Genomic DNA, 26,216 nt, shown 5'->3' on the forward strand with positions numbered 1-26,216 from the left:
AATTACTCTCAAACAGAATCAAAGGGCACACAAAAGATATCAACCACCATGACCAAGGAGGCATCATCTCAGGTCTGCAAGGGCAGTTTGATATACTGAAATTCATCAAGGTAATCCACCATATAAATAAACGGAAAGAGAAAATCCACATGATCATCTTCTTGAATGTCAAAAATGCATTTGACAAAATTCAACATCCATTCATGTTTAAAGTCTTGGAGAGATCACAGATAAAATGCACATACATAAACATAGTAAAGACAATATACAGCAAGCCTATAGCCAAAATCAAACTAAATGGAGAGAAACATAAATCAGTTCCACTGAAATCAGGGACAAGGCAAGGCTGTCTAGTCTTTTCATATCTCTTCAACATAGTATTTGAACTCCTAGCTAGAACAATAATACAATTAAAGGAGATCAAGGGGATACAATTTGTAAAGGAAGAAGTAAAGGATCACTATTTGCAGATGATATGATAGTATACATCAGTGACCACAAAAATTCTAGCAAAGAACACCTTCAGCTGATAAACAACTTCAGCAATGTGTCTGAATGCAAAATTAACTCAAAAAATCATTAACACTCCTGTATACACAAAAAATAGGGCTGAGAAAGAAATTATGGAAACTACATCCTTCAAAATAGCCACCAGTAGCATAAAGTATCTTAGTGTGACTCTAACCAAGCAAGTGTTGAAAAAAAAGTGTTTGGAAAAAAAAAAATAACTTCAAGTCTCTGAAGAAAGAAATTGAAGAAGATATCTATCAGAAAATGGAAAGATCTCCCATGTTCATGAAGGGTAGGATTAACATAATTAAAAAGGACATCCTGCCAAAAGCAATCTACAGATTCAATGTAATTCCCATCAAAATACCAACACAATTATTTACAGACATTGAAAAACAATTCTCAACTTCATATGGAAAAGCAAAAAACCCAGAATTGCGAAAACATTCCTGAACAACAACTGTTTGCCTGAGATATCTCCATCCCTGATTTCAATATGTACTACAGAACAATAGTAATAAAAAATGCATGGTACTAGCATGGAAACAGAATGTTGGAGCAATGGAATAAATAGAAGTCCCAGAAATAAATCCACAATCTATGTATAATTGATTTCTGACTAAGATGCCAAAACCACGTAATGAAAGAGACAGAATCTACAATAAATAGTGCTGCTGGTCTAACTGGATGCTTACCAGGCACAGAAGATGACAGTGCACCCACTCCTGATGTGATCTGATAGACTAAGATCAGAAGGAAGGAGAGGAGGACCTCCCCTATCAGTGGACTTGGGGAGGGGCATGCGTGAAGAAGGGGAAGGGAGGGTGGGACCAGAAAGGGAGGAGGGAGGGGCTTATGGGGGGGATACAAAGTGAATAAAGTGTAATTGATAAAATTAAATTAAATTTTAAAAATTAAAAAAAGGAAAATACAAATAGATACGTATTGATCACCCTGCACAAAGCTAATCTCCAAGTGGATTAAAGAGCTCAACATAAAACCAGACTCACTAAATCTGGTAAAAGAAAACATGGGTAAGAGCCTTGAACTCATTGGCACAGGAGACAACTTCCTGAACATGACATCAACAGCATAGTCTCTAAGATCAACAATTAATAAATGTGACTTCATGAAAATGAATAGCTTCTGTAAAGCAAGGGACAGTACATCAGAACAAAATGACAGCCTACAGACTAGGAAAGGATCTTCACCAACCCTATGACTGACAGAGGGCTAATATCCAGAATATATAAAGAACCCAAGAAGTTAAACAGCAACAAATCAAGTAATCCAATTAAAAAATGGGGTACAGAGCTAAACAGAGAATTCTCTATAGAGGAATATCAAATGTCAGAGGAACACGTAATTAAATGTTCAACATCCTTAGTCATCAGGGGAATGCAAATCAAAATGACTCTGAGATTTCACCATACATCTATCAGAATGGCTAAGACCCAAATCTCAAGGGAAGATGCATGGTGGAGAGGATGCGAAGAAAGGGGAATGCATCTCCAGTTCTGATGGCAATGTAAAATTATACATCCACTTTGGAAATCAATCTGAATAGTGCTTCCTTAAGATCCTGTTATAACACTCCTAGACATATATCCAAAATATGCTCAATTACACAAGGACATTTGTTCAATCATGTTTGTATCAGCTTTATTCATAATAGCCAGAATCTAGAAACAACCCAGATGTCCCTCAATTGAGGAATGGACACAGAAATTGTGGTACATTGGCACAATGGAATACTACTCAGCAATTAAAAACAAGAAAATCATGAAATTTGCAGGCAAATGGTGTGAATTAGAAAATACCATTCTGAGTGAGGTAACCAAGAAGCAGAAAGACACACATGGCATATACTTACTTATAAGTCAATACTAGCCACATAAAATATGACAAACATACTAAAATCTGTACACCTAAAGAAGCCAAGCAAGAAGGAGCTCCCTGGTTAAGATGATCAATGCACACTCAGATAGCCAAATTGGACAGACATCTGAAGAGGGGGAAATCAGGGAACAGGACAGGAGCCTATCACAGAGGGCCTCTACCATAGACACAGCCTTTACCCAGCTGTGTCAAAGCAGATTCTAAGACTCATAGCCAAGTTTTGGGCAGAGGATAGGGAATCTTTTGAAAGAAGGGGGAGATAGAAAGACCTGGAGGGGACAGGAGTTCCACAAGGAGAACAACAGAGCCAAGAATTTTGGGCCCAGGTGTCTTTTCTGAGACTGATACTCCAACCTAGGACCATTAGTGGAGATAACCTATAACCCCTGCACAGATGTAGCCATAGCAGCTCAGTCTCCAAGTGGGTTTCCTCTAAAGGGGAACAGGGACTGTCTCTGACATGAACTCAGTTGCTGTTTCTTTGAATACCTCCCCCCAAGGGGGGTGCAGCCTTACCAGGCCACAGAGGAAGATGACAATTCAGTCAGTCCTGATGAGACCTGATAGTCTTGGGTCACATGGAAGCAGAAGAGGACCTCCCCTTTCAGTGGACTTGGACAGTGGCATGGGAGGAAATGAGGGAGGGAGAGTGGAATTGGGAAAGAATGAAGGAGGGGCTCCAGCTGGAATACTTAGTGAATAAACTGTAATTAACCTAACAATTACATTCACATTTTCATTAAATGAGGTTATGATATAGAAAATAGAATATTTTTCCTGTCTCAAAGGTATGGGTTAAGAACTCTTCATGAATAAACCATTGGGGTATAATGTACACTCTCATCTTTACTCTTCCCCAGCTTCCCAATTTAGGAAAAGCATTTCTTCTAAACCTTTGTGTTGATTCTCGGCACAGTTAAACTCTAAACCTTCGGAGAACAAAAGCTCTTTCAAAAGACAAAAGATTTTACAGCCAGATTTACAGTTAAATGTCTTAAAATATGATTTAGCATGACTCTTTCTGTAACTTGATACCTGCAGTAAACCTAAGTAACACTATGGGGGATACAAGTGAATAAAGTGTAATATGTATATATATATATATATATCACTAAGTCATATCTTGTTAGCCACTGACCTAATATTTGATGGGAATAAAATGGGAATATGGCTCCAGGAATATGAGGAATAATTTTAACTGTCTGTATTTGATTCATGATTCATGACAAGTTGTTACTACCACTCAATATCTTACATTTCAAGGGTTGTGGATTTAAAGTTACACAATGTGAACACTATCTGGTACACAAAGTCATATGGAAGTGAGCCAATCCACAAAGGAAAGAGTTAGGTACGTCCAGTGAGTTTGCATTTCATTTAAATGCCAGTTCACACCATTTTTAAGGTTGTCTCACAAGTGAATATATGTAATATGAAGAAAAGAGAAGATGAAGAGATGGAGAGTCAGAAGTAAAGAAAAAGTCAGGAAAAGATCAGGAGGAACAAAAGAATGCAGTGTATTAGATTGTGCTGCATATTCACTACTAACTTCAGTTTTAGAGACAGTAGTTTCTTTTGACTAATTCACAGTCATTTAATTCTCTTTTTATTACGCAGATTTTTCTAAATATATTTAATCATGGGATATAAGTTATGATAGTCCTACGTAAGTTACAGAAATTCAGTTCCTCTTTTCCAGTGATTGGACTAATGTGATACATATGATGTAATTTTGACCAATAAATTTGAAAGGTCTGCTGGGAACTTCTGGAAAAGCTTTTAGCTGTTCTTGCATCTCCCAACAACTTAGATCTATCATGAGTCATCTCCTGTTATGGAGCATATTTTATATTTAACAAAACGCAGGCATTTATTTTTCTGTGTTCCTTCCTGCTTTGAACATTCTCATATAAGGACATAATGTTTGGAGCTATTTCAGCTACTTTAGTGACCACAAGGGAAAAGCAAAAATAAATCCAGAGAAGCCCACTCAGCGTCCTGACATCATTTGGTTGAATTATTCCTAGAACCAACTACCTCCAGATTCCCTTAAAAAAACATTAAATATGATTTAATTTCCTCCTTTTCTATAGCATGAAGATATAAAGATCATCTAGGATAAAGAAAACTGATCCCAAAGTCTCTCACCCCTTTGATGTAACTACCATAGAAGAGTTGATATCTATTAAAAGCTTAGTGCATAAAAATTTAAATCAGAATGATTCATCTTATGCCTTAACTAATCGATATTGTGATGCTCTCCTTTCTTTTCCCAAGACACATTCAATGTAATGAAAACGAATTTGGGCACCAACCTTTCAAAACATTTTCTTCCTCAACTGTATGTTTTACTCTTTAAAGTTTTATTTTTTCATTGTGTGTATGTATGTGTCTCTTTCGTGGTATATACATAAGAATGCAAGTCTCCACAAAGGCTAGAAGACAGTGTCATATTCCTTGCAGCTAGAGTTAAAACAGTAATGAGCCCCCTGGCATGATGATCAGCCATGTCTCTAGACCCTTATTTGTTTTTTTGTTTGGTTTGGTTTGTTTTTTTGTGTGTTTGTTTGGTTTGGTTATTTGTTTGTTTTTGTTTGTTTGTTTGCTTTTCAAGACAGGGTTTCTTGGTGTAGCCCTGGATATCCTGGACTACCTCTGTAGACCAGGTTGGCCTTGAACTCAGAGATCCACCTATCTTTGCATTCAAAATGCTGGGATTAAAGATATGCACCAGCACTAACCAGGTCTAGCCCTTTATTTGTATATTTTAAATTCATGTCATCATTTTAAAAAGATTTTAACCTCCATGGTGGCAATGACTAGTTTATAGTGGTTTATACACACTACAAAATAAGGACACCTTCAACTTGATATATTAAATTGTACCTATTAATCCTGCTCAGAAATTCATTTTGCCAAACAAGATGATGCTTCTTGTCAAATTCAAGATGTAGTTTTCTTACTCCATTCTCCATTGCAAGTACAATGTGATTGAGTTATTTCTATTTGTAATTGATAGCTTCTAGAGAAGGAAAATCAGTTTTCTACTATTGACTGATATTGAGTATATTAACTACACTCTAGTGCAGAACTCATGCTTAGGAATAGTTGGAGTTGTCATAAAATAGATTTCATGATTTTGTTTTTATATTTTGGTTTGTTTGTTTCATTTACCTTTGTAATTTTTGCTTTGGCTTGTTTTGCTTTTTGTTTTGTTTCTAGACAGGGTTTCTCTGTGTAGCATTGGCTGTCCTCTCTTTATAGACCAGGCTGGTCGCAAATGCACAGAGCTCTGCCTGCCTCTGATTCCCCAGTGTTTTTTTTTTTTTTTTCCTTTTTAAGAGACAAAATTAACATAATTGGGTGGATAGGGTATGGAGAGGAGTTGGGAGAGGGGAATAATATGATCAAAATATATTTAAGACACTAAACTGCCTCTGACATAAACTGATTGGCCTGCTCTTTGATCACCTCCCCCTGAGGGGGGAGCAGCCTTACCAGGCCATAGAAGATAATGCAGCCATTCCTGATGTGATCTGATAGACTAAGATCAGAAGGAAGGAGAGGAGGACCTCCCCTCTCAGTGGACCTGGGGAGGAGCTTGCATGCAGAAAGGGGAGGAAGGATAGGGCTGGGAGGGGAGAAGGGAGGGGCTTATGGGGGGATACAAAATGAATAAAGTGTAATTAATAATAATAATAAAAGAAAAAAAAAGAAAGAACACAAGAATACACTTCAGTTTCAGTACTTGTACTGAAGGCAGACAGTGTCTTCCTGTGGAGCACAAACAAGACATGCTCAATTTGTAAAGCTTTATTCTCTAATGTATAAGATGCTTTCTTATTGCAACCTCTGAAAATGTCACCTGTCATTCTATTGTCATGCTGCAGTGACTGTAGCCCTGAGAAGGAAATGTAGTCAATCTGATTACCACTCTTGTTTTCAGTAATAAAAACCTGTGTCTAAAAATAAATAAATAAATAAATAAAATTTTTAATTCATTATATTTTCATTGTTTAATATTGTTTTTTAAATTATTTATTATTAGTTAAATTTTATTAACTCTGTATCCCAACTGTATCCCACTGCCTCATTTCCTCCCAGACACTCCCTCCTCCCTCATCTCCTCCCTGCCCCTTTCCAAGTCCACTGATTGGGGAGGACCTCCTACCCTTTCATCTGACCCTGTTTTATAAGGCATCTTCAGGACTGGCTGCAAAGTCCTTCTCTGTGGTCTAGCAGGACTGCTCCTCCCTTGGGGGGTGGGGAGGGTCAAAGAGCCTGCCGTTGAGTTCCTGTCAGAAATAGTCCTTGTTCTCCTTACTATGGGAAACCAATTGGTTACTGAGCTACCATGGGCTTCATCTGAGCAGAGGTCATTATTTCATAATTGAATGAGATGTAGTAACACGTGTTCACCACCATTTGATAGCCCAGTTTAAGAATTTTCAACTTTATAATAGTATAAAAATAATATAAATTCAGTTGAAATCTGAGGTGTAATTATGAATTTTGACTCTTCCTCTAGCTAGCAATATGTGGAATTTTAGTCACTGTCAATGCTGGGCAGAAGCACTTAGCCATAGTTCCCAGGCATTGACTATGGGGGAACATATTGACTATGAACAGCCACTAGTCTGCATTATGCTATGTTGTTCATCTAGAAAGTACAGTAGTATATTTTTTTACTTACACAATTTTCAATTGATGAAATTTTCTCATTGTGGGTGCAGCTCTTTGTCAACTAGAATGTTATTATGCAGTGCATGACTGTACTTTGATTACCTCCTATCTCTGGTTTGCCCAAGTCAATCTGGTATTTTTATGACCTAGGGGCTGTTCTAGAAAACAATCTAAGCATCTCAACAATGAAATCAAAGAAGTGATATATTAGTTGATGTCTTAATTGTCTAAACAAATTGTCTACTTGGCAAATCAATTTAAAGCATTGACTCTGTAAACCAATGTTGTTATTGTTTTAACTGACAGAAGGATTTAAGGATTATGAATACACTCATATATTTTGAGTATTTGCTAGTGATTTAGCAAATGTATCCTTAGCCTTTAGTCATATTTTAAAACTAAATCTAGCTGTATATATCTCTCTATCTCTGTGTGACCTTGTTCTTTCTCTCACACTTTCTCAAAAACACTAACATAAACACATGCACATGCACCATACACATTAAAATTCAAATTTACGGTATTGTGATTGAGTTGTACAAATTAAATTATTCCAGAAATGCATTTAGGTTCTATTCATCTGAGGATGCCATGAAAAATGCCATTTTAAATGAATAAACTAGTTTTTTTAAATATCATAATAATAGATGTACTTGCTTTCATTGTTCTTACTAACCAGGCATTTATAATCCTAGTCCCTACTCCATTTAACCAGTAACAAACAGTATACCCATGCACACTAATTGATAACATTAGAAGTTGCTGACTTTTAAAAGGCTTTCATTTTACATTTACAATATTCCTGCCCATTCTCCCTGTCAGTCTGATTATACTTCATATGAAAGAGTCAAAGATAACATGTTTCTTTGAACAACTATAAGATGGATGTCAGAAAAACAAAACAGACAAACAAAAAAAACAGGCAATTGGAATTTTAGCCCTGCACAATTAAACTCCAAAGCACTTTAAACAACAGTATTAAATTTACTAGAGAAAAGCAAATGTTTATTTTAAATATGGTTTAATCCCTTTCCCAGGAAGTTTTTGTTAAAAAAAATACAGCTGGAAGTTATAGTGGCCTATTTATAATCATACTTGGGTTTGTTAGGAGTAAACTTATCAAAATCAGCTTAGGTTGTTTGAATGACTTGTTCTGCCTCCCTGTATCTTTCTTCTCATTTGATTTTAGGAGTTCAAACTGGGTTAGTAGTGCCAGGCAGGAGAAATTTTTTTTTTCACTTTGTCAGCTGGGAAGGACTGGAATAAGTGGCAAAGTAGGCTAGCCACATGATATTTTATGAGGGGCTCTTCATTTATCTCGGTTTCATCCAAGTTTTCTCTTTACTGAGACAGTGTTTTTGATATCCTCCTTAGCATCATTACTTTGAAATAAAACAAATCTCACAGCAAACTAAATATGGCATGTAAATATATCCCCCTCTTGGGAAATAAGTAAGTGTGTTAGACTCATTATGCCTCACCAGCAGGAAGAAATACAAGGTAAGTTACTGTGAAAGACTCAAATATAAACACTTAACCAAATTTTAAGCAGTCACATTTTTTCCATCTGTCTCATAAGGCCAAAATCACATGTCTTTGTTAGATTAGACGCATATCTGGGTGAGGGTGGGTCGCATATTGTTGGTAGAACTCAGTTCTATGTGAATATAGGAATACAAATTTCACTAGACAGTGTCACTTACAACTTTCTTGGCTCTTTTTACATGATTTCTTCCATCTTTAAAGCCAGCAGAATATGTTTGTAAACTCCCCAACTTCTCCTTCTGCTATTAACTTAGTAAAACTCAGCTTTTAAGGAGATCATATCATTAAATTGAGCCCTTCTCTCAAATCTCCCCTTTGCTCTATAATATTACATAATCATGGGTTAACACCAAAAAACAAAAGCATAGAGTCTGCAAAATTCTGCCTACAACATCTGACCACTTCTCTTATTTAAACAATTTGCTTTTTTATTTCTTCTGGCTAAAGTGTAAGAGTTACATAATTATAACAAATCTTTTATATTGAAAAGGTATATATGCCTTGCTTTTCGTTACCAAAAGCATGACAATAAAGAATGTTAAAATTCTTCTTCATTATTGACATTCACAATACACAAAGCACACAAGAAAAGAATATTGACAAGACCTGTAAATTGAGACATGTTTCATAATAGGATTGCTTTCTCAGGTTTCGTTTTTCCCGACTCTTGTTTCAGGTTCTACTCTAATAATATATGAGGAATATGAACTGAGAAGACTTCAAAACTGTTCTCTTACAGGGTTTTTCAACTTATTTGAGTGAGTTGTACGATATTGCTTTGCCTGAAGTCTTAAGTAATCATGATTATATCAGCATATTTCCTCAAGATTCTGAAAATAAAGTGAAATGTTTGATTATTTCCATTAGCACAAGCTAGTTTGGACATTCCTTGAAAGACAGGCTCATTCATGGTTTTAAAGTTTCCTCAATAAATTGCATGTTTACTAGTATAAATGGGGTCTTAGTTGCCCAAAGAGGGTGTTTAAGTGGGTAGTATGAATAAGCAATAAGAAGATCAAGTGTCATTAAACTATAATAAATTGTTTTGTTTTAATTTGTATTACTAATAAAAGAGGAAAACAACGTCTGCTACTGTGGTGATAAGATATCAGCATATTATACCTAATGGGGCCAAAAGAACAAAGTAAATGGGAAAAGTTTTGAATGGTAGATAAACAGATTAATGGGAATTCTGGTGAATAGAAAAGCATATGGTGTGTCTAAAATAAATCTCTACTCATCTCGAGTTGATTATTACCTCATAGTAATTCAGAAAAAAATCGAGAAAGATAAAAGAATGGCAACAAGGATAAACACAAAGAAAGTAAATGAACTATATTATCTAAACTATAAAAAACAAGGATAAAGAGAAAACTTGAAGACAAGGAAAATACTTTAGGTTTTTTTTTTTTTCAATGCAGTTTATTCAGGAACCTTGAACAATCTTCTGACCCTGGGGAAAGCCAGCCCACAGCTTAAATAGCCTCTAGGTAGCCAACCCCAGCGTGCCACGTGGGCAATGTGGATAGGTCCACATACACGGAAGCAAGCCAGATCCTCAGCCTTAGCCAAATATGGGGTTGTCTGTGACGAGAGCACTCACCTTCGGAAAGGTGGAAGGCGGAAACCAGCTTCATCTTTAAGGCACGGCATTACGCAGCTCTCTACAGTTCCCCCTTTTTGTTTTAGACGCATCAGGCAAGAGTAGAGGTCTGATCTCTGATATTAGAAATAAATTGGGACTTTGTACCAATTTAGGTGTCACCCACCCAAAGAGCATCAGAACCATCCAAGCTATCACCGCGGGCATTAGCCATGAGTCATACTGTGCAGACTGCTCAGACCCTAAATAATCTTTTAGCCAAAGTAGCTCATGCTTTAGATGTACAAAAAGGAATTAATGCTCAACTAAAAGGAGGCTTGATGGTGTTCAATCATAGGATTGACCTCAGGCAGGAGCAAATTGATACCCTATGGCAAATCGCTCAACTTGGCTGTCAATGAAAGTATGCTGGACTTTGTGTCACTAGCATACAATATGAGAATACTTTAGTTTTTAAGAATAAAGGTTATCAAAATAAAATTATGGGAAAAAAGAATAAAGGTTATCATGAATCAAATGGAACTGACAGATATTTACAGAACCTTACACACAAACACAAAATAATTTATCTTCTTCTCAGCACCTCATGGAACCTTCTCAAAAATAGACCATATAGATTGTCACAGAGCGAGCCTCAACAGATACAAGAAGATTGAAATAATCCCTTGTATCTTGTCTGATCACCATGGAATAAAGCTTGACCTCAACAACAACAGAAATAGAAAAAGCCTACACACACATGGAAACTGAACAACTTGCTACTAAATGACAGCGGGGTTAGGGAAGAAATAAAGAAATAAATTAAAGTCTTCCTAGAATTCAATGAAAATGAAGACACAACATCCCCAAACTTGTGGGACACAATGAAAACAATGCTAAGAGTTCATGGCACTAAGTACCTTTAAGAAGAAATTCAAGAGAGCTCATTCAAGCAACTTAATGGCTCACTTAAAAACCCTAGAAAAAGAAATAGCAGACACACCAAAGAGGAGTAGATGGCTGGAAATAATCAAACTCAGGGATGAAATCAATCAATTAGAAACAAATAACACAATTCAAAGAATCAATGAAACCAAAAGCTGGTTCTTTGAGAAAATCAACAAGATAGACAAACCCTTAGCCAAGCTAACTAAAAGGTAGAGAGACACCATCCAAATCAACAAAATCAGAAATTAAAAGGGGGACATAACTACAGACACTGAGGAAATCCAAACAATCATTAGGACTTACTTCAAAAGTCTATATGCCACAAAATTTGAAAATCTAAATGAAATGGATAATTTTCTTGATTGATTCGAATTACCAAAGCTGAATCAGGACGAGGTAAATCAATTAAATAGTCCTATATCCCCCAAGGAAATAGAAACAGTCATCGAAAGTCTCCCATCCAAAAAAGCCCAGGACCAGATGGTTTCAGTGCAGAATTCTACCAGACTTTCAAAGAAGAGCTAACTCCAATTCTCTTCAAACTATTCCACAAAATACAAACAGAAAGAACATTACCAAACTCATTCTTTGAAGCCACAGTCACCTTGGTACCTAAACCACACAAAGACCCAACAAGAAAGAGAATTTCAGGCCAATCTCTCTTATGAACATTGATGCAAAAACACTCAACAAAATACTTACAAACTGAATAAAAGAACACATCAAAGATATCATCCACTATGACTAAGTAGGCTTCATCCCAGGTATGCAGGGGTGGTTCAATATACAGAAATCCATCAATGTGATTTACTATATTAACAAACTGAAAGGAAAAAAAAAACACATGATAATCTCCCTAGATGCTGAAAAAGTATTTGACAAAATCCAACATCCATTCATGTTTAAAGTATTGGAGAGATCCAGGATACAAGGCATGTATCTAAACATAGTAAAGGTTATATACAGCAAGCCTATAACCAACATCAAACTGAATGGAGGGAAACTTAAAGCAATCCCACTGAAATCAGGGACAAGACAAGGCTGCCCACTCTCTCCATATCTCTTCAACATAGATCTGGAAGTCCTTGTTAGAGCAATAAGACAGTTGAAGGAGATCAAGGGGATACAAATTGGAAAGGAAGAATTCAAATTATCACTATTTGCAGATGATATGATAGTATACATGAGTGACCCCCAAAACTCTACCAGGAAACTCTTACAACTGATAATCACCTTCAGCAAAGTAGACGGATACAAAATTAACTCAAAAAACAAAAACAAAAGCAAAACAAAACAAACAACAACAAAAAAAAACCAGTAGTCCTCCTGTATGCAAATACAAAAGGGCTGAGAAGAAAATTAGGGAAAAAACACCCTTCACAATAGCCACAAATGACATAAAGTACCATGGAGTAACCCTAACGAAACAAGTCAAGGAGTTATTTTTTTATTAATTACACTTTATACATTTTGTATCCTCTCATAAGCCCCTGCCTCCTCCTCTCCTGATCCCACCCTCCTTCCCCCTTCTTCATGCATGCCCTTCCCCAAGTACATTGATAGGGGAGGTCCTCCTCTCCTTCCTTCTGATCTTAGTCTATCAGTTCTCATCAGAAGTGGCTGCATTGTCATCATCTGTGGTCTGGTAAGGTTGGTCCCCCTTCAAGGAGAAGTGATCCAAGAGCAGGCCAATCAGATTATGTCAGAGGTTTTTGATTATGTTGAGGTCTTTGACACTTGGACACTAAACTGCCATGGGATATATCTGTGAAGGGGTTCTAGATTATCTCCATGAATAGTCCTTGGTTGGAGTATGAGTCTCTGGGAAGTTCCTTGTGTTCAAATTTTCTTGTTCTTTTCCTCTCCTTGTGGGACTTTTATGAAAAAAAAATTCACATCTCTAAAGAAAGAAAAAGAAGAAGATATCAAAAGATGGAAAGTTATCCCATGCTCATGGCTTGGTAGGATTAACATAGGAAAAATGGCCATCTTACCAAAAGCAATCTAGAGATTCAATGCAATTCCCATCAAATTGCCAAAACAATTCTTTACTTACCTGGAAAGAAAAATTCCCAACTTCATATGGAATAATAAGAAACCTAGAATTGCTAAAATAATCCTCTACAATAAAAAATCTTCTGGAAGTATCTCCATCCCTGATCTTAATCTGTAATATAGAGCAACAGTTGTAAAAACTGCATGGTACTGTCATAGAAACAGAATGGTGGATCAATGGAACAGAGGACCCAGAAATAAACACACACACTTATGGACACCTGATCTTTGACAAAGATGCCAAAACCATACAATGGAAAAAAGATAGCATCTTCAACAAATAGTGCTGGTCTAATTGGATGTCTACATGTAGAAAAATGAAAATAGATCCATAGTTATCAGCCTGCACAAAACTAAAGTCCACATGGATCAAAGACCTCAACATAAAACCAGACACATTAAATCAGTTAGAAAAAAAAGTGGGGAAGAGCCTTGAACTCATTGGCACAGGAGACAACTTCCTGAACAGAACACCAACAGCACAGGCTCTAAGAGCAACAACAAATAAATAGGACCTCATGAAACTGAAAAGATTTTGTAAATCAAAGGACATCGTCATCAAAACAAAACAACTGCCTGCAGATTGGGAAAGAATCTTCACCAACCCTTTATCTGACAGAGGGCTAATATCCAGCATATATAAAGAACTAAAGAAGCTGAAAAGCAGCAAACCAAGTAATCCAATTACAAAATGGGGAACAGAGCTAAACAGAGAATTCTCAATAGAGAAATATCAAATGGCAGAGAAGCACTTAAAGAGATGCTCAACCTCATTAGCCATTAGGGAAATGCAAATCAAAAAGACCCTGAGATTTCAGCTCACACCCATCAGAATGGCCAAGATGAAAAACTCAAGTGACAACACATGCTGGAGAGGCTGTGGAGAAAGGGGAACCCTCCTCCACTGCTGGTGGGAATGTAAACTTGTACAACCACTCTGGAAATCAATCTGGCACTTACTCAGACAATTAGGAATAGTGCTTCCTCAATATCCAGCCATACCACTCCTAGGCATATATCCAAAAGAGGCTCAAGTACACAATAAGGACATTTGCTCAACCATGTTTGTAGCATCTTTATTTATAATAGCCAGAAGCTGGAAACAGCCCAGATGCTCCTCAACTGAATAATGAATGCAGAAATATGTAGAAATTGTGGTACATCTACACAATGGAGTATTACTCAGCAATGAAAAATAAGGAAATCATGAAATTTTTAGGTAAATGGTGGGACCTAGAAAGGACCATTCTGAGTAGCTGTCCCAGAAACAGAAAGACACACATGGTATATACTCACTCATACAGGCATACAATATAGGATAAACCTACTAAAATCTGTACTTCTAAAGAAACTAATCAAGAGAGAGGCCCTGACTAAAACACTCAATCCCCATTCTGAAAAGCAAAAACGATGGGCATTAGAAGAAGAAGAAAACAGGAAACAAGTTAGGAACCTGCCAAAGAGGGCCTCTGAAAGCCTCTGCCCTGCAGACTATCAAAGTAGACACTGAGACTTAGGTCCAACTCTTGGGCAGAGTGCATGGAATCTTAGGTAAGAAGTGGGGAGTAGTAAGAGCTGGAGAGGAGGGGAACCACACAAAGAGAGCAACAGAACCAGAAAATTTGAACACAGGGAAATTCTCAGAGACTCATACTCCAACCAAGGACTATTCATGGAGATAACCTAGAACCCCTGCGCAGATGTAGTACATGACATTTCAGTGTCCAAGTTAGTTACATAATAATGGGAAGATGGACTGCCTCTGACATAATATGATTGGCCTGCCCTTTGATCACCTCCCCCTGAGGGAGGAGCAGCCTTACCAGGCCACAGAAGATGACTAATAAAAGTACTTCTGGCAGTATAACAATCTCATATTCCTGTAGAAGAATTTTAATCCAGCATCAAGGTTCTCTGATCACATCCAAAGACCTTCTAAGTCTGTGTGATATAAATGGAATGCAGGCATCCCTTAGTATATACCATTAATCTATAAATATGAAGGTAATATTAGTTTGTAGAAGAAAGCATCCATGTTTGAAAGTGATGTCTAATTGAGAGGCTGACAAAGTGATGAATTGGGGAAAGATTTGACAGAATATGATTTGCCCAACTCTTAGAAGAACAGAGAAGAAAGAGAAAGAGAGGAGCACAGAGAGAAAAGGGGAGGAGGACTTTGATTTTGAAAGTTTACAGAGACAGGTTGGAGAAAGAATAAACTAGAAACAGGTAAAGCCAGAAAAAGCCACAGAATGAGAAGGAGCCAGAAAATTAAAACATATTGTTAAAGTTAGTATGAGGCTAAGCAGAGCAATTTTGTGAGAAGAGAAGAAAGTTTGAATCAGTCAGTTTGAAGAGGAATTTTAAGCCAGACAGCTGAGATGAAATGGCCAGGCAGAGTCCAGGGAAAAAAAAACACACAGTAGAAAAGATGAGTTTATTCAGCAGTAAGTCTCAGAGGTTGAAAACTTTCTAGACCTAGTTAAAATTGTGTGAAGCCAGATGCTTCCAAGACTGACCCTGACATATGGAGGCACTAAAGCCTCAGAGACAATGATTATGTTTGGCAGTTCTATTTACATCTGGTTTCCTGTGTCACTGGAGGAGGAGAAAGCCCACCAATATTGAAGAAACCAGGGGGCATCTGACAGAAAGCCTCAGAGAGAAATTTGCCTGGGATTGTCTCCAGAGGAAACATCAGCTATTTGGGTGTGGCTGGACAGAGAGATTGTGGAGATTCCGAATTGGCAGGAACCTTGAGCCCAAAGCACAGAATGACACAGGATTTTGTGAGACAGCAAATCACAATAAGTCACACCAACAGACAATTTTAATTAGATAGACAGACTTTTCCCTAATTAATAAAAAATGAAAACTCCTTTTGAATCCCTTAAGAGCAAGAGAAGAACTTAAAAGGACAGAAACATTACTTGAGGAAGACAATTTACCCAGTCCTGAGGAGACTTGATAAGCTAGGGTCAAAGGGAACAGGATGAGAACCTCCCCTATAAGTGGACTTGGGAAGATGCAAAGAGAAGAGATGAGGGAGGGAGGGTGGGATTGGGAAAGGATGAGGGAGGGGGCTACAACTGGAATACAAAGTGAATTAAATGTAATTTAAATAAATAAATAGGAAAAAAGCCATCACAATACTCATCATAATTGTGACAACCCTGACAACTGGAGTAAACTTCCTTCTTTCAATTGCAGTATTTATATATTTCTTCTCAAAAAATGTTAAAAATAACTGTACACTTAAAAAAACACAAAAGGTAGAAAAATAGTTGCAAAACAAGAAACCTTCGCTATGATAGTACAATGACTTGAGAGACAAGAGAACAGAAAATGCTTAATTGTGAACCTATAGTACCTAATGAAATTAAAGATCAAAAGAGACATCCACTTCATTATAAGCCCCACCTTATAATGAAATTGAGAATAAGCAACCCCCTCACTAGATTCTTTCTTTCACTAGATTCTACCCAGGAAAAATTCCAGAAAATGGTATAAATTCATAAATTGAACAACTAGTCTGGAATCCTGTTAAAATACAAGATCGTAGACATTTTAAAGAATCAGTAATAAATTATGGATTGCACTCACCCTATGTAAGACAAATGTTAAATACCTGGACTGCCACAAAGAGGGTTATTCTCAAAATGTAACACAAATTAAATATATGGGACCAGAAGGTCAAATAGGAAGATTAAAGCCTTATGTGGCAGATATATCTATAAACCTGTGAGGAAGAGAATACTGCAATGATGGAGAGCTTAGATTAACATTCCTTCAATTTAAGACAACAGATACCTATTTTTAACCTGAACTGTATATTGACATCTTATGCGATATGAATCAATGATTTCTGTGCTTAAATGGATAAGAAGCCCTGCATGCTGACATGAAGCAAGCCGTGGAATGCAAGAGTCAAAATGTCTAGTTTATGTATGAATTCATAAAGATGTAACTGTACCTTGATGAACAGAATGGGGGAATAAGATTAGCTGAAAGACACTGGATTGTAGAAAGAAAGAAAAAAAAAACAAAACAAAAAACAAAATCTACTACATTAGATTAACCTTTATAATTTAAAGATGTTTTAACATCAGAATGAAACTCAGGGAATGTGTTAGGTTTAGAAAAATGTTTTGATATTTTGTTGGGAATTGCACTGAATCTGTAGATTGCTTTTAGCAGAATGCCATTTTTTTCTATGTTAATCCTACCAATCCACGAGCACAGGAGATCTTTCCACTTTCTGATATCTTCTTCAATTTCTTTCCTCAGAGACTTGAATTTTTTTTCAAACAAGTTTTTCACTTACTTGGTTAGAGTCTCCCCAACGTGCTTTATGTTATTAGAGGCTATTGTGAAGGGTATTGTTTCCCTGATTTCTTTCTCAGCCCTTTTGACTTTGGTATGTAGGAGGGCTTGTTTTGTATTTTTTTTAAATTTTTTATTTAACCTTTATTAATTACACTTTATTCATTTTGTACCCCCCATAAGCCCCTCCCTCCTACCCTCCCAGTACCACCCTCCCCCCTTTTTGTATGCATGTCCCTCCCCAAGTCCACTGATAGGAGAGGTCCTCCTCTCCTTCTTTCTGATCTTAGTCTATCAGTTCTCATCAGAAGTGACTGCATTGTCAGGGTTCTAGGTTATCTCCATGAATAGTCCTTGGTTGGAGTATGAGTCTCTGGGAAGTTCCCTGTGTTCAAATTTTCTTGTTCTGTTGCTCTCCTTGTGGAGTTCCTGTCCTCTCCAGCTCTTACTATTTCCCACATCTTACATAAAATTCCATTCACTGCCCGACAGTTGGCCATCAGGCTCAACATCTGCTTTGGAAGTCTGCACGTCAGAGGCTTTCAGAGGCCCTCTGTGACAGGTTCCGAGGTTGTTTCCTGTTTTCTTCTTCTGGCTTTCAGAGGCCCTCTGTAGCAGGTTCCTAGGTTGTTTCCTGTTTTCTTTTTCTTCTGATGTCCATCCTCTTTGCTTTCAGGATGGGGATTGATCGTTTTAGTTAGGGTCCTCTCTTTTGCTTAGTTTGTTTAGATGTACAGATTTTAGTGTGTTTATTCTATGTTGTATGTTTATATGAGTGAGTATATACCCTGTGTGTCTTTTTGCTTCTGGGTCAACTCACTTAGGATGATCCTTTCCAGGTCCCACCATTTACCTGCAAATGTCATGATTTCCTTATTTTTCATTGCTGAGTAATACTCCATTGTATAGATGTACCACATTTTCTGCGTCCATTCTTCAGTTGAGGGGCTTCTGGGCTGTTTCCAGCTTCTGGCTATTACAAATAAAGCTGCTACAAACATGGTTGAGCAAATGTCCTTTTTGTGTACTTGAGCCTCTTTTGGGTATATGCCTAGGAGTGGTATGGCTGGATATTGAGGAAGCGCTATTCCTTGTTGTCTGAGATAGCACCAGATTGATTTCCAGAGTGGTTGTACAAGTTTACATTCCCACCAGCAGTGGAGAAGGGTTCCCCTTTCTCCACAACCTCTCCAGCATGTGTTGTCACTTGAGTTTTTGATCTTGGCCATTCTCATGGGTGTAAGGTGAAATCTCAGGGTTGTTTTGATTTGCATTTCCCTAATGGCTAATGAGGTTGAGCATTTCTTTAAGTGCTTCTCTGCCATTCGATATTGCACTACAGAGAATTCTCTGTTTAGCTCTGTTCCCCATTTTGTAATTGGATTACTCGGTTTGCTGCTTTTCAGCTTCTTTAGTTCTTTATATGTACTGGATATGAGTCCTCTGTCAGATAAAAGGTTAGTGATGATTCTTTCACAATCTGTAGGCAGTCGCTTTGTTTTGATGACGGTGTCCTTTGTTTTACAGAAGCTTTTCAATTTCATGAGGTCCCATTTATTGATTGTTGCTCTTAGAGCCTGTGCTGTTGGTGTTCTGTTCAGGAAGTTGTCTCCTGTACCAATGAGTTCTAGGCTCTTCCCCACTTTTTTTCTAGCCGATTTAATGTGTCTGGTTTTATGTTGAGGTCTTTGATCCACTTGGACTTCAGTTTTGTGCAGGGTGATAAGTATGGATCTATTTTCATTTTTCTACATGTAGACATCCAGTTGGACCAGCACCATTTGTTGAAGATGCTATCTTTTTTCCATTGTATGGTTTTGGCATCTTTGTCAAAGATCAGGTTTCCATAAGTGTGTGGGTTTATTTCTGGGTCTTCTGTTCAATTCCATTGATCCACCATTCTGTTTCTCTGCCAGTACCATGCAGTTTTTATTACTGTTGCTCTATAGTACAGCTTGAGATCAGGGATGGAGATACCTCCAGAAGATCTTTTATTGTAGAGGATTGTTTTAGCAATTCTGGGTTTCTTGTTATTCCATATGAAGTTGAAAATTTTTCTTTCCAGGTCTGTAAGAATTGTGTTGGCAATTTGATAGGAATTGCATTAAATCTGTAGATTGCTTTTGGTAAGATGGCCATTTTTACTATGTTAATCCTGCCAAGCCATGAGCATGGGAGATATTTCCATCTTCTCATATCTTCTTCTAATTCTTTCTTCAGAGACTTGAAATTTTTTCATACAAGTCTTTGACTTGCTTGGTTAGGGTTACACCAAGGTACTTTATGTCATTTGTGGCTATTGTGAAGAGTGTTTTTTCTCTAATTTCTTTCTCAGCCCTTTTGTCTTTTGTATACAGGAGTGCTACTGATTTTTTTTGAGTTAATTTTGTATCCGGCCACTTTGCTGAAGGTGTTTATCAGCTGTAGGAGTTCCCTGGTAGAGTTTTTGGGGTCTCTCATGTATACTATCATATCATCTGCAAATAGTGATAATTTTACTTCTTCCATTCCAATCTGTATCCCCTTGATCTCTGTCAACTGTCTTATTGCTCTAGCAAGGACTTCCAGCTCTATGTTAAAGAGATACGGAGAGAATGGGCAGCCTTGTCTTGTCCCTGATTTCAGTGGGATTGTTTTAATTTCTCTCCATTCAGTTTGATTTTGGCTGTAGGCTTGCTGTATTTTGCCTTTACTGTGTTTAGATATGTGCCTTGTATCCCTTGTGTTTAAAGTATCTACAATACTTTAAACAATCCAGCCATGTTGCTGGATCAAATATATCTGGGCACAGCAGTCTTTTATGAGACTGTGTATCCAACCAAGGATCATGTATGTATATAACCTAGAACTTCTGCTTGGAGTAGCCCATGGTAGGTCAGTATCTAAGTGGGTTCCCTAGTAAGGGGAAGAGGGACTGTCTCTGACATGAACTCAATGTCTGGCTCTTTGACCTTTCCCGCCCCCCTCCAAAGGGAGGAGCTGCCTTGCTAAGCCACAGAAGAGGACATTGCAGCCATTCCTGAAGATACCTGATAAAGTAGGGTCAAATGGAAGGTGAGGAGGACCTCCCCTATCAGTGGACTTGGAAAGGGCCAAGGAGGAGATGAGGGAGGAAGGGTGGGATTGGGAGGGACTGAGGGAGGAGGCTCTAGCTGGGATACAGAGTTAATAAACTGTAACTAATATTAAAAAATAGTAATTTAATAAAAAAAAAAGAAAAATGGTTTTGTCTATACTTCCAGAAGTGATGAAAGGCTATGGGTTACATCAAAATTGAAAAAGATTCAATTCTAATCTAATCAGGATTCAGTCCTAAATAGGAGAATTTACCACATGAAAAGCATGAGTAAAGCAAGAGAAGCAGAAAGTTAGCAATGCAGATGACACAGAAAGCAGATGTGTCCTGCATGGAGACAGCTAAACAAACCAGCTGGAGAAGGAGAGAGAGTTTATTAGACTGGCAGATTGGAAAACCATGATGTTGAAATGGACTGTTGTTGAAGAAAGATTATGATCAGGACTGCAGTTATGAGGGATCTTCACATCAACAAGATAGTCTGATAATGTTTTGGAGCATTATAATTTTTAGTGATATAAGAGTTAAATTGTGGAAAATTTTTAGTTTAAATAGAAAGGGGGAATGTGTAGAAGAATTTTAATCCAGTAAAATTGCTACTCTGACCATATCCAAATAACCCCTGGATTTGTGTGATCTGGGTGGAATATAGACATGACCTTAAAATAAAGGTAAGATTAATTTATAGAAGGAAGCAGCTACATTTGAAAGTGATGTCTAATTGAGAGGCAGACAAAGTGACAAATTGGAAAGAACAAGATATGCCCAATTTTAAAGAGGAAATAATGGAAAGAAACAACTTAAGAGAGTAGCACATAAAGGGAGAGCAGAGGTAGTTTTTCCAGGACAGTGATAGAGACAGGTTGAAGAGAGAACAGGGTAGAAACAGGTGAAGACAAAAGAAGCCAGCGAAAGAGAAGGATCCATAATATTAAAACAGATGGCTAGAATTAGTTTGAAGCCAAGCAGAGCAATTCAGTGAGAAGTGAGAGAAGCCAGTTTGAATTAGTTAACTTGGAGAGGAGTTTTGAGCAAAACAGCTGAGATGAACCAGAAAGCCAGAGTTCAGAATGAACTAGAAACATTATTAAGCAGTTATTATTATTAAGCATTATTATCAGAGGCTGAAAATATTCTAGGCCTAGATTAGATTGTATGGAGGCTAGAAGCTTCCAAGACTAGTCCTAGATTAGCAGGTGGAGGCATTATGCTTCTGAGAGGACAATTATTTCAGTTGAATAATAGTTACTTTTACAGATTTAAAGTTGTATTAAAGAATGGTAGTAGTAAAAATCACTGTTCTTGGTAATCCTCCAGAACTTGAGAGTGAGGCCTTATTGCTAAAGAAACTATATATTTGAATCATAGAACATGATGAATTCAAGCACTTATGGACCTTGAAGCCTTACCTACGGTCTAGCTTTCATAGTGTTGGAAGGTGTTAAGCAAACTCTTGGAGGAGAAAAGTAACCAGAAATTATATTCAGCTGAAAACTCTGCTAGTGCAATGACTGGTCCACTTAAATATCAATGTCAGGTACATCATGGAAGTAACCTGCCATTATCTGGCTGAATTTAAGTCTCACTCCACAAGATAAATTCACACTGCCATTGTCAATCCAATAACCTATGGTTAGACAAATCATATGCTCTAGGAAAAAACGTATTACTATGACTCTGCTAAAGAAGCATAGTCTTAAGCTGAGTCCTAATGACTCATCATTATACCAAAAAGTGAATGGATATGTCAACTCTCATCAAATAAGCTCCTTTTTGCAGTTAATGGAAATTAACATAAGATCATGAATGATCAATGTGCAGAAAATAATAAACTGCAGAGCTTGCAGCTCTAAATTGGGTATCTATATCACTCCCCTCTTTCCAAGGCTCTAAGATCATGGCAAAAGAGGAGGCAAAAAAAATTGTAAGAGCCATAGGTGGTTTCCTGGCTAACAGAAAACAGTGTTGTCTGGGTAAAATAGGACACTCTGCATATGAATTAACAGTAGCTAAAATTGTATGCACAAGGTCTGTGGATCTCAGCCCACCCTACCTAAAAAACTATTTACAATTGACTGCTTCTAGGAGCAGGAGCATCTGTTTTCAGTAAGGGTGAGGTTCCTGACTATTAGACCACCCTCGAGTAAATGCCATGCCACACTTTCAAGAGTATATAGATGCCACAAACAGTACTTGCTAAATTTTTAAAAGGAAGGTTTTAAAAGAAAGTTGGGTGGGTAGGAAAAGATGGATGATCAATCTGGAAGAAATGAATACAATCAAAACACATTATACAAAATCCTCAAAGAATTAATAAAAATGAGACAAAAAGGAGAATATACAATATGCAAAGAAAATCTAATTGTGCCATAAATATGGTCAGAATTCACTGAAGAAAGTTTCAGGAAATAGGCTGACATATAGAGGTTTGGAAATAAATATACATTCTAACATTAAGAGTAAAAGAACATTTAAACAAATTCTGTATTCAGTAATGTTTTGCACCCTGGGTAGAGATGTAACCTTGGCGTGTACACTGGTATTAAACATCTGAGGAAATGGACGGGAGATTTCAGAAGTCATGATTCTCACTGTTGAAGTAGAAGTTTATAGATATTCAAGAAGAGGCTATAATCATCCATGTGGTAATAAATTCCAGTGTAGGAGTATATGATAGGTTGTATTTAGAGGAATACAAATATAAAGAGCTGCACAAAATGATACTTAGACTGAGGTATATAGTCATGGAGCAGTATATGTACATTTATTTCCTGATTCTGTTCACTTAAAATAAAAATTTAAAAAATGATTAACATTAGTAGTAAAGAACATATCTATCATCACAATTTCAGTCTCAAAAAAAAAAAACAGAACCAACCAAATAAACAACAACAACAACAAAAACCAAAAACATCAATTAAAAGATACTTTTTAAAGTCACTTGCTTTTGAACAATATTTAGACCCATTTTTTTTTTTTTTATTTTCAGTAAAGACTCAAAGGAACTGAAAAGCTTCACAGAGGACTAAAGTAAGGAATCAGATACATTTTTATTAGAAGCTTTAGTTGTAGAGGAACAAATATTTGATTAGTTAGAAATGAATACTTGTTTCTCTGGTGAGTTTCATTGTAGTGTGAATGACCACAGCCAAAATGATCTTAAAAAGAATGAAAATGGCTATTAAAGTAGGTACTTAGGTGGGATCCTATAGTGGAAAAAGAATCATTAGATAAATGATGATCATTTTTTAATAAATAAAATAAAGGTGATAAAAAGTAATTTCTCAGTTTTGGTTTATATGTGCCATACTAATATAAGATGTTAACACTGAAATTTGGGTATAGGAATGTGTGGGAATATTCTATACTATCACCAAAAAAGTTTTTATGTTTGCCTACCATGTTGGGATAAGAGTTTTAAATTTCAAGTTTGAGATTTCTGGGCTCTCAACAATGCTCCACCTTGCCAGTCCCATACCAGTTCCCCCGTGGCATGGTCCACACCCAACAGACCTAGACTTTCTGAGCCAAAGGTGCTTCTCTGATGTGGGATCCAGTGAGGGAAGCAGGTGGTATCCCTGACACCCACTTGTCTCCAAAGGGGTTGGGGCATTGCTTTACATATGCTCATGCGTCTGCTCAGCTTCTGGCATGAACATTCATGGGAAAATTGAGGTTGCTAGAGCCTTGTCGATTGGAAAGAAATTGTTTCCAACTTTGAAATCAACTTCATCGAGTCTTAGAATAGTAATATTTTAGAACCCTATGATTGCTCATCACTGATGCATTATGAGAGGTTTGCCTTCTGCTGGCATGGGCAGCCTGTCATCATACCATTCTGGAACCCCAGTGTTTACATTAGCTAGTTATGGAACTTGAGTACCTCAGATATCACAGGGGTCTGCAAGCTGTGTAACCAGAGCTGAAGTGTTACTGACTCTCACCAGAGAAGGTTTGAGGCCCACAGTGATGGAAGAAGCATCACCTCGCCTCCATATTATATCTACAGAGACTTTTGGAGGCACTGTCAGAAGAATCTGGCAGCTCTGTCCCAAGTGGTTGCTGCACTGAAGGCTATGGTATTATTACAGGGCTTGTAGACAGCCAGAAATGATGGGATCATCCTGCTTAGAACACGTTCAGTGGGGGACACTTGACAAAACTACCTCAGATGTTAGCTGGTGCTTCAAGGTCAGGACCTGGAACAGATGTAGATGGCATTTCTCTAGAGCAGTTCCATCTAGGCCATGTGCCTAATGTACCTATGATTCTATTTCCAGAAGCAAATGACCAGCCACTACCTATTCTAGATGCCTTTGAGAGTCTTGCTCTGCTTCCAAGAGGTTGTATACCTAGAAGTCACTTTAGAGAGGTACCTAGAAACTGAGCCTGTCAATTTCTTTTCCCAAGTGAGGAGGGTGTTTTCTGCCCAGAGCAGCTAGGTCATCTAATCTTCGGCTTCTCTGGGCATCACACTCTCTTCTGTCCCCTGCACTGGCCACTCTCAGATACTCAGGTTACTCCCTCACTCGTGTCCCCACCACACTGCCATCCGTACAGATTTCCTAGGGATAGAGAGGGTCCCAGGGTCTGTGTGTTCTTGACTTGAAACCTAGCCCTGGAAGATGCTGGGCATGGAGGAATGATCTTCTGAGTTTTGGGCAAGAGCAATGTTCCGACCATGAAGGCCTCTGGGAGTTCTACAGCTGAGGAATAGCTCCAAGAATGGACTCAAGTCACAGATGGAAGCCCTGTGAGTAGGACCCTGAATATCCTTCTGTCCATGGTGCCTGGCTCTAACAATGTTCTGAAGCCCTGGGATTCAGCCTTGTTCTCCAGGAGGCAGAATCCACTTTGTTTTTCTGCTAAGTTGTACTAGAAGAAGTGGCTTTTTACCAAGTCTGCATGATGGAAACCTTAAGAAAAGCATCAGTCTTTACACAGAAGCCTTAAACTTTAGTTCCACAACAAATGATCATGTGTTGCTTTACTCATAGGGTACTCAGCTAGAAGCTACTGAGGGGTGGGTGTCACACTACTTGTCCTCAAGCCATGCCACACTCCTTCTTGGTCTTCCAAGTGGTTTCTTCTAAGAATAAAGAAAGTGTGTAGGTACTAGGGTGTGGGCCAGGAACCCTTTATTCTCCAGGAGCATGTTGAGAGGCCAGGGAAGCTTTGCTTGGATTGGAGGAGGATAAGAATACTGAACTAGTAAGGACGGGTACCTCATCCATGTGCGAAATGGCAGTAATAAAGTTGGGGGTTTGCTTCAAAAAAGATTTCTATGTTTAAAACTATCCTAAAATTAATTAACTATGAATTTTTAATCCATAACATAGATGCAAAGAAAAACAAAACAACTTTCTGGACTCAAGATTCTTTCCTCTAAAATAACCCAAATACAAGGGTAGTACAAAATTTCCATTTTTCAAGTGATATACATGAGCTTAGCTACAGTGTTTGTATTGTTGAATATTTGACACAGAAGAAAGAAGTGAAATCTTTACAAAACGTGCTACCCTCTTCTAGCAATAATATGAAGCAGTATGCAATGGCCATAAGATTGAAGTGATGCTACAAAGAGTATTTTGGTAC

The 26,216-nt window shown here is 37.6% G+C and overlaps 1 pseudogene; it reads left to right on the forward strand.

Moving 5' to 3' along the window:
- The first annotated feature begins 24,074 nt into the window (after positions 1-24,074).
- Positions 24,075-25,008, forward strand: LOC110542886 (astacin-like metalloendopeptidase; annotated as a pseudogene).
- The last annotated feature ends 1,208 nt before the right edge of the window (positions 25,009-26,216 follow it).

Source organism: Meriones unguiculatus, chromosome X, assembly GCF_030254825.1.
Source record: "Meriones unguiculatus strain TT.TT164.6M chromosome X, Bangor_MerUng_6.1, whole genome shotgun sequence".
Taxonomy (NCBI): Eukaryota; Metazoa; Chordata; class Mammalia; order Rodentia; family Muridae; genus Meriones; species Meriones unguiculatus.